Raw genomic sequence first — 10,047 nt, forward strand, 5'->3', positions numbered from 1 at the left:
CATCTATTCCTGGGGCCTTATTTTTTGCTGTTTGCTTCAAAGTAGCTTGAACTTCTTCCTTCATCACCATAGGCTCTTGCTCATATGTTATTTCATTAAATTCTTCTGTATCTGCTATCTGCCAATTCCTTTTGATACAATGACTCAGTATATTCCTTCCATCTTCTTTTAATACTTCCTGGATCATTTAATATTCTGCCTAAAGCATCCTTGATTATAGCAGAGGTTGCTATGAGTTGGAGTCAAATCAGCAGCTGTTTGATTTTAAGTTTTTGTTTTCATTTTAAAAGGCATAATAGTAGAGTGTGAATGTGGACCTACAAGCAAGGACTGAGTGGAGACAAGGGCACTTCTAGGGTTGCCAGTGTGGTAGATCATGTGACTTGGACAACCAGTTCCTAGGACAAGAAGAAAATATTCTTTATTGACTAAAATTAAGGTTTCGCCAGCAGATGAAATGGGAACTTAAAATAGAAATTTAGTGGAGTTAATCTTGTTGTTGTGTACCACTGAGTCAGAACCAACCCATAACTGACCTTCCAGTGAGTTTTCGCAGGTAGTAATCACACAGAAAAAGATTGCTCAATCTTCTCCTACAAAACAGCTAGTGGAATTGAGCTGCATGCCTTTGGGATTGTAGCTCAGATTCTTGGCACTAGACCACAAGTGTTTCCAGGGAGAAAGATGGGCAATCTCCTCCTGTGCTATGAACTGCTTCTGAAAACCTGCCAGAAGATCAGCTATGAGTTGGCACTGACTTGATGGTACACAATCACAACATAGGCAAATAGTTACATTTCTTGTACACCTAAATGTGTTGCTGTTGTTAGGTGCTGCCGAGTTGAGAATACCTGTAACAATCTTAAGAGCAACAGATCTGAACCCTGTCCTATCCTGTGTCATCCTCAAAATTCCTAAAATACTAGATCTCGTTTCCACAGTCAATATATCAATCCATTTAGCTGAGAGTCTTCCTCTCTTTCCTTTTCAAGCATAATGTCCTTTTCAAGGAATAACCTCTCTTAGCAACATGCCCAAAGTATGTGCGATGAAGCATTATCATCTTTGCCTCCAAGGAGTACTCTGGCTGCACTTTTTCTAGGACATTTGTTTGTTCTTTTTGCAGTCCATAGGATGTTCATTACTCTTCTCCAACACCCCAGCTCAAAGGTATAAATTCTTTTTCTGTCATCCCTATTCCCAGACACTTAGCAAGCGATCTGAAAGATCAGAGCCTGAAAAACACACACCTTAGTCTTCAAACTGACATCACTGTTCCTCAGTAATTTGGAGAGGTCTCTAGCTTCAGACTTCCCCAGTGAAATATTTCTCCTGACTCCCAGACTGCAGAAATCAACGTGGTTGATTGCAAATTCAAGATGAAATAGTCTACAACGTCAATCCTTTCTTCATCTGTCATGATGTTGCTATTGGGTGAGTGGTAAGAATTTGTGTTTTCTTGAAGTTGAGATGAAATTCATATTGACGACTGAATTCAAAAAACTAGACATGTCACCTGCATAATACAGGATGTGGATGAGTCTTCCTCCAATCTCTTTTTTAATTGGTTTGTATATAATTAATTATTCATATACATTGTGTTTCATTCATATACTTACTGAGGTTTGTGTGTGTGTTTCACATTTTATTTCATTGACATTATGCTTCACACAATCTTTCCCATACATTGTGTTTTATAAAATTAGTCACCTATGGACTATGCTCACCATTTAATAATTTTTGGGTCCATGCTAGATTTTTCCCATTTAGTTTACCTCCTCCATCCAACCACCTAATTGTGTGAATTTGACTTTCCTTTTACCCATCCTCACTCTTCCGCTCCCACTCCTTTCCTCCTTCAGTCCCCATACTCGTTTTATTAGCTATCCTTCTATTTTTACGGTAATGATCTTATACAGTATTTGTCCTCATGAGATAGAGTTAGTTCACTCAGCATAATGCTCTCCAGTCTCTCCCAGGTTATGTAGTATTTTTAGAAATCATTGCTCCTGAGGGCTGCATAGTATTCTATCATGTGAATATACCACAATTTCTCAATACAGTTGATTGTAGTTGGACATTTGGGCAGTTTCCATGTTCTTGCAATGGTGAATAATGCTGTTATGAACACTGGTGAATGAATCTCTGTTTATGTCTCAGTTAAGCTTTTTAAGGAAACACCTAACTGTCTTCGAGAGTGATTGTACCATTTTACAATCCCACCCACAGTATATTAGAGTTCTAATCTCTCCATATCCTCTCCAACATTTATTGTTTGCTGCCCTGTTAAACTTTGCCACTGCTACTGGGGTGAGATGGTATCTCGTTGTTTTGATTTACATCACTTTTATTGACAGTGATTTTGAGAATTTCTTCATATATCTATTGACCATTTGAGTATCTTCCTCTGTGAAAAGTCTTCCCATGTCTTCTGCCTATTTTGCAATTGGGATATCACTCGTCTCTTGTGGAGGACCTGTAGTAGTCTCCAACTTTTGTTATGAGACCCTTGTCTGAGACGATATTGCCAAATGTTATTTTTCCAAGCCAGTAAAGTTTCTTTTCACCCTATTTGAAAAAAAATGCTTATGCACACAGGGATTTAATCCTTAGAAGGTCCCATTTATCAATTTTATCCTCTCCTGATAGTATATTTCTGGCTATATTTGTCATCCTCTTTATACTGTAGGCTAAATCTTCTATTCTTGGTCCATTTTGTCTCTTCTGATATTTATGATTTAGGGCTTTACTCCCAAGGTCTCTGATCCACCTTGAGTTGATTTTTGTGTGTGGTGTGAGATGTGGATCCTGCTTCAGCTTTCTGCAGGTAGTAGTCCAGTTTTGCCAGAACCATTTGTTGAAGAGGTTGTCATTGCCCCATTTGATAGATTTTATTTCCTTGTTGAATATCAGTTGACCATAGATAGATGGGTCTATTTCTGGGTTCTCAGTTCTGTTTCAATGGTCTATGTGCATGTTATTGTTCCAGTATTATGCAGTTTTGGTTATTACAACTGGGTAGTATGTTTTGAGATCAAAAAGTGTTATGTTTCCTACTTCATTTTTGTTCTTCAGAAAGGCTTTGCTTATTCAGAATCTCTTTCCTCTCCAAAGAAACTTGACAATTGTCTTTTTTATCTCCTTGAGAAATGAATTTGGTATTGTACTGGGATTGCATTGAGCATGTAGATTGCTTTTGGTGCTGTTGTTGTTGTCATGTGCTGTCGAGTTGCTTGCAACTCATTGCAACCCTATGTACAAGAGCCCTAAATCCTGCTCTATCCTATTCCAACATCACCATCTCTGACAAACTTACTCCCACCACCCCAATCCCAGAATCAATCCATCTCATCAAGGGTCTTCCTTTCCTGCGTTGTCCCTCCATTCTCCCAAACATGATGTCCCTCTCTAAGGACTGGTCCCTCCATGCAACATGCCAAAGTGTGTCAGACAAAGCTTTACAATCTTTGACTCCCAGGAACAACCTGGCTTCACCATCTCTAGGACAAACCTGTTTGTTCTCCTAGCAGTCTATGGTATATTAAACACTCTTCTCCAGCACCACAGCTCAAAGGCATCAATTCTCTTTCTATCATCCTTAGTCACTGTTCAACTCTCCGATGCATAGCTTGCAATTTCGAAAACTATCCAGATCAAGAGCATCTTTATCTCTAGCCTGAAGTCATTGCTCTTCAGTACTCTGAAGAGGTCCCTCACAGCTGACTTTCCCAATGCAATTCGTCTCTTGATTTCCTGGCTGCTACTTACCAAGAGTGTTGACTATGGAACCAAGCAAACTAAAACTGATAATTATTTTAATCTCTTCACCATCCATGTTGATGCTGCCAATTGGTCCAGTGGTGAGAATCTTTGTTTTCTTGATGTTGAGTTTAATCCGTATTGAAGACTGCTGTCCTTGACCCTCTGCTTTTTTGGGATTGTTATTTTCACTATATTGAGTCTTCCTATCCCTGAACAGGGAACATTTTCCCATTTATTTAGATTTTTGTTTTATTGTATTTTATTTCTCACAGCAATGTTTTATAATTTTCTTCGTAAATGTCTTTTGTATCTCGTTGTTGTAATGTGCCGTCAAGTTGTCTATGACCCATAGTGACCCTATGTACAGCAGCTATAAAGCCTGCTCTGTCCTAAACAGTCTCACTGATTCTGACACACCTTCCCCCATTGCCCCAGTTACTGTATCAATCCATCACATCCTGGGTCTTCCTCTCCTGCACTGTCCCTCCACCTTTCCAAACATGATATCTTCCACGTGCCCAAAGTATGTGAGATGGTGCTTCAAAGTCAGTCCTGGCCTCCAAGGAGAAACTTGATTTTATCCTCTACAAGACAGACCTATTTGTGTCTCTAGTTAGGTTTATTCCTAAGTATCTCAACTTATGATTGGCTATTGTAAATAATATTGCTTTCTTTGTTTCCTTCTCTGAGATCTCTTTGTTACTGTAGAAGAATCCCACTGACTTTTGGATATTGATCTTGTGTCCTGCCACTCTACTAAATTGGTCCACTACCTCTAACATTTTTGTTGAGTCCTTGTGAGTTTCTGTGTACATTGTTATATCATCTGCATATAGCAACAGTTTAAATACCTCTTTGTCAATCTGGATAACTTATTTCCTTCTCTTGTTATTTGCCTTAGCAAATATTTTCAATATTTGAAAATATTGAAATATATATATTGAATTGAATATTTTTTGAATATATTTTTTGAATTTATATTGAATATTTGAAAATATTGAAAAATATATTGAATTGGAGTGGTGAAAGCAGACATCCTTTTCTGGCCCCTGTTCAAAAGGAAAATGCTTTTAGTCTCTCTCCATTAATAATTATATTGGCTCTTAGTTGGAATATATATTTTTTATTATGTTGAGGAAATTCCTTTCTATTTCTATTTTGCTGAGTGTTTTAATCAGGAAAGAGTGTTGGATTTTGTCAAATGTGCTTTATTTTTTAAATTTTCTACTGATTTATTTACAAAGCCCATATACATTGTTTTTCACAAAAAATTCTTCCAATTTCCTTCACCCTACCAACCCACTGAATTGTGTAAACTTATAATTAACAGCCCCCCACTCCCACTCGTCCTCACCCCTCTACTTTCATTCCCCACCCCCTGCCGCGTGGATCCTCATCCTCATTCCTCAATAATGGTTTTATGAAGTATTTTCCCTGTGGGATTGAATTAGTTCCCTCAGCATAATACTCTCCAGTCCCCCCCCAAGACAGGTAGTAATTTACAAAATCATTGCTCCAACGTGCTGCATAGTATTTCATTGTGTGAATGTACCACAACTGCTCAGTCAATTCATTTGTGCTTGGACATCTGGGCTGTTTTCATGTTCTTGTGATAGTGAATAATGCTGCTATGAACATTGGAGTGCAAGTTTCCATTTGAGCCTCATTTCTCACTGGGGTATATTCCAAGCAATGGAATAGCTGGGTTATATGGAATTTCTAAGTTCAGCTCTTAGAGGAAGTGTGAAACTGCCTTCCAGAATGCGTGTACCATTTTACAATCACAATAACAATGTAAAAGAGTTCCTATCTCATCACGCCCCCTACAACATTTATTACTTGCTTTCCTATTAAACTTTGTCAATCGCCTTTTCTGAATCAATTGCTAAGATCATATCATTCCTGTTATTTGTTTTGTTAATGTGGTGAATTATGCTGATTGTTTTTCTTATCTTGAACCATCCTTGCATACCTGTTATGAATCCCACTTGGTCATGGTGATTTTTTTTAATGTGTTGTTGGATTCTATTAGCAAGGATATTGTTAAGGATTTTTACAGGTAAGTTCATGAGAGATATTGGTCTGTAGTTTTCTTTTTCGGTAATATCTTTACCTGGTTTGGTATTAGTGTTACATGAATTTCATATAATGACTCTGTGACAATTCCTTCTTTTGCTAATTTTTTAAATAATTTAAGTAAAATTGGAAATAGATTTTCTCTGAATCTGGTAGAAATCAGCCAAGAAACTATCTGGTCCATAATTTTACTTTATTTTTTTTGGTAGAGGAGTCATTTGATAACCCTATTCAATTTCTTTTTTTGTGATGGGTCTGCTCAAGTGTTGTACTTGTCTGTGACAATCTGGATAGGACATGAATTTCAAGGAATTTGTCCATTTCCTCTAGGTTTTGAAATTTATCCTGATATAGCTTTTCCTTTTTATTTTTTTTTAAACACAGTATAACAATTGACATATTTCAGCTAACAGATGCTTTCCTGGACGTGCTCACCAAGTTGTGTCAAGAAATCTGGAGAACAACCACTTGGCCAACTGACTGGAAGAGATCTATATTTGTTCCCTTTCCAAAGAAAGGTGACCCAACAGAGTGTGGAAACTATAGAACAATATCATTGATTTCACATGCAAGCAAGATTCTGCTGAAGATTATCAAAAAACAACTGAAAGAGCACATCACCAGAGAACTGCCAGAAGTCCAGGATGAGTTTAGAACGGGTCGTGGTACTAGGGATATTGTAGCTGATGTTTGATGGATCTTAGCTGAAAGCAGGGAATACTAGAAGAATGTCAATCTGTGTTTCATTGATTATGCAAAGGCGTTTGGCTGTGTGGATCTTAACAAACTGTGGCTGTCTCTGAGAAGAACTGGAATCCCAGAACACTTGGTCGTGCTAATGTGAAACCTATACTGGACCAAGAGGCAGTCATCAGAACAGAGCAAGGAAACACTGCATGGTTCAAAATTGAGAAGGGTGTACGCCAGGGATGTGTCCTGTCTCCATACCTTTTCAATCTGTATGCAGAAGAGATTATCCGAGAGGCTGGGCTCTATGAAGAGAAATGTGGGGTCAAGATTGGTGGAAGGTCTATCAATAATCTGTGTTATCCAGATGACACAACCCTGCTTGCTCAAACTGAGGAGGACCTGAAGCACTTGCTGCAGAGGGTCAAGGACTGCAGCCTTCAATGTGGATTGAGGCTCAATGTCAAGAAGACAAAGATTCTCACCACTAGGCCAATTGGCAGCATCAGGATGGATGATGAAGAGATTGAGATTGTTGACAGCTTTGGTCTGCTTGGCTCCACAATCAACACTCTTGGCACCAACAGCCAGGAAATTAAAAGACGTATTGTGATGGTAAAGTCTGCTGTTATGGACCTCTCTAAAGTACTGAAGAGCAATGGTGTGTCTCTGGAGACTAAGGTGTGTCTGATACAGGCCATCATTTTTGCAATCACTTGTTATGCATCAGAGAGTTGGACAAAGACTAAGGAGGACAGAAGGAGAATTTATGTCTTTGAGCTTTGGTGTTGGAGAAGAGTATTGAGGGTACCATGGACTGTGAAGAAAACAAACAGATTCGTCCTGAAGAGGGTTAAACCAGGCTGCTCCTTGGAAGCAAGGATTCTGAGGCTTCATCTGACATACTTTAGTCATGTTATAAGGAGAGATCAGTCCTTGGAGAAGGACATGATACTTGCGAGGGTGGAGGGCAGGCAGGCGCAGGAGGGGCAGGCCCTGTAGGAGGTGGATTGATTTGGTGACTGGGGTAATTGGGATGGGTGTGTTGGACACCGTGAAATTGGCACAGGACAGAGCAGAGTTTAGGGCTGTTGTACACAGGGTCGCTCTATGAGTCGCAAGTGACTCAACGGCACATAACAATACAACAACAGCATAGCTTTTTCTAATATTCCAATATTATCAACTTAATTTCATCTGGTTCTTTGTGATATAACCTCTATCATTCTTTAATTGAATTATTTCTATCTTCTCTTTCTTTTTTTAAGTTTGTCAATGTTTTGTTAATTTTATTAATCTTTTCAGAAAACCTGGTCTTGGTGGTAGTTTCAGTTGTTTTTCTGTTTTCTCACTGATTTCAGCTCTTGTTCTTAAATTATTTTTTTTTATTCTAGAGGCTGTGGAGTTAGATTGCTGTTCTTTTTCTATCTGATGGAGGTGTTGAGTTAAATCATTAATTGTATTTTTTTCTTCCTTTTTTTATGTGTTTGCCTATTGCTGTGAACTTCCCCTTGAGCTTTGCCTTAGCTGCATCCCAGAAATTTTGAGATGTTTTATTTTTATTATCATTTGTTTTGAGGAACTTTTTTGTTTAATTCTTTATTGTTTTTATAACTCAATTGTATTCTAGCTTATTGTTATTTAGCTTCCGCATGGTTGGTTAAATAAGCTTTATTGTCTTGTCATTATTTTCAAGTTGTATAGCATTATGGTCTGAGAAGATACTTTGTCATACTTCAATGTTTTTTAATTTGTTGAGTCTTGATTTGTGTCCTAATATGTGGTCATTTTTGAGAAATGTACTATGTGAACTTGAAAGGAAAACGAATTTAGTATTAGTTGGGTGCAATGCTCAGAATACATCCACAATGTTAAGTTGTTTGATTGTATAGTTTAGATCATCTGCATATTTGTTAAGTTTCTTTTATGTTGATCAATCCATTGGTGAGAGTGGTGAGTTAAAGTATCCTATCACTAATATGTTGCTATTTTTCTTGCTTCAGTTCAGTTAACTTTGCTTTATTATTTTGCAGGTCTATCATTTGGTGCATAAATGTTCTCAATTAATGCTATGTTTTATTGATATAATGGGCTTTTAATCATTATATAGTACCCTTCTTTATCTTTGATGGTGGTTTTCACCCTAAAATCTATTTTATCAGAGATAAGTATTGGCACTCCTGCTTTTTTGTAGTTTCCATTTTCTTGGTATTTTTTTTTCCTAGACTTTGATTTTGAGTCTATCTTTCTCTTTGTTTTTTAGATGTGTCTCTTGACAACATATTGATTGATAGGAGTTGATTTGTTTTTGTTTGTGGGTTTGGTGTTTTTTATATATCCATCCTGCTGCTCTTTTTCTCTTTTGTGCCGTCAAGCTTCAGCACTGGAAAAATCCTTGGCAAAGGACCAAAGACGGATAAGTTCCAGGCTGAAACCTGAGTGTTGCTCTTTTTCTCTTAACTGGTGCATTTAGTCCGTTCACTTAAGTGTGATTATTGACAGGCCAGATTTTATAATTGTCATTTTGTTGTGTTTTTCTTTCTTTTGTCTTCCTCCATTCTTGATGTCACATTCTTCTTTATAGAGTCCAACTTACTCAGTATACAGATTGAATAGGTATAGTGAGAGGCTATAACCCTGATGAACTCCTTTCTTAATTTTAAACTATGTAGTGTACCCTTGCTCTGTTAGGTATAGGTTTTGCATGATCACGAGTAAATGTTCTGGGATTCTCTTCTCAGTGTTAGCCATAACTTGTTTTGCTCCACATAGCCAAATGCCTTTGTTTAGTCACTAAAGCTGGAAATAAAATGATCAAATTTTCTAGATTCAGTGACTTTTTTTCATTGCAAACACCTGTTTTAAAAAAACACAAACCGACACTTTATCACTGAATGGCCCACATAGGAATCAGACTGACTACATATTTGTGAGAAAGCTGTTGTGAGTAAACACCATTGGAGGAGCTCAATATCAGCAGTCAAAACTAGGCCTGGGCAGGCTGTAGAACAGACCATCAATTAATTATGTGCAGGTTCAAATTGAGGCCAAAAAAGTTAAGTCAAATCCATGAGAACCAAAGTATGATTGAGTTTATTCCACCTAAATTTCAAAATCATCTTAAGAATAGATTTAAAGCATTGTATACTAATGATTGAAGATCAGATGATTTGTAGGATGAAATCAAGGATATCATGCATGAAGAAAACAAAAGGTCATTACAAAGGCAGAGGAAAAAGAAATCACCAAAATGGATGTCAGAAAAGACTGAAAATTGCACTAGAGTGTCAAGAAGCCAAAACAAAGGGAAAAGATGCTGAAATAAAAGGACTGAACTGAAGATTTAAAAGGGTAACTCAAGAAGACAAAACAAAATATTACAATGTAATGTAAAGAGAGCTCAAATTGGAGAATTAAAAGGGAAGAACTTGCTCTGCATTTCTCAAACTGTGAGAACAGAAAAAGAAATTTAAGTCTCTAGTCATAATATTAAAGGATGCTATGGGCAATATGTTGGATGAT

Source organism: Elephantulus edwardii, unplaced genomic scaffold, assembly GCF_000299155.1.
Source record: "Elephantulus edwardii isolate Elephantulus edwardi_28Jun2011 unplaced genomic scaffold, EleEdw1.0 scaffold00215, whole genome shotgun sequence".
Classification (NCBI taxonomy): domain Eukaryota; kingdom Metazoa; phylum Chordata; class Mammalia; order Macroscelidea; family Macroscelididae; genus Elephantulus; species Elephantulus edwardii.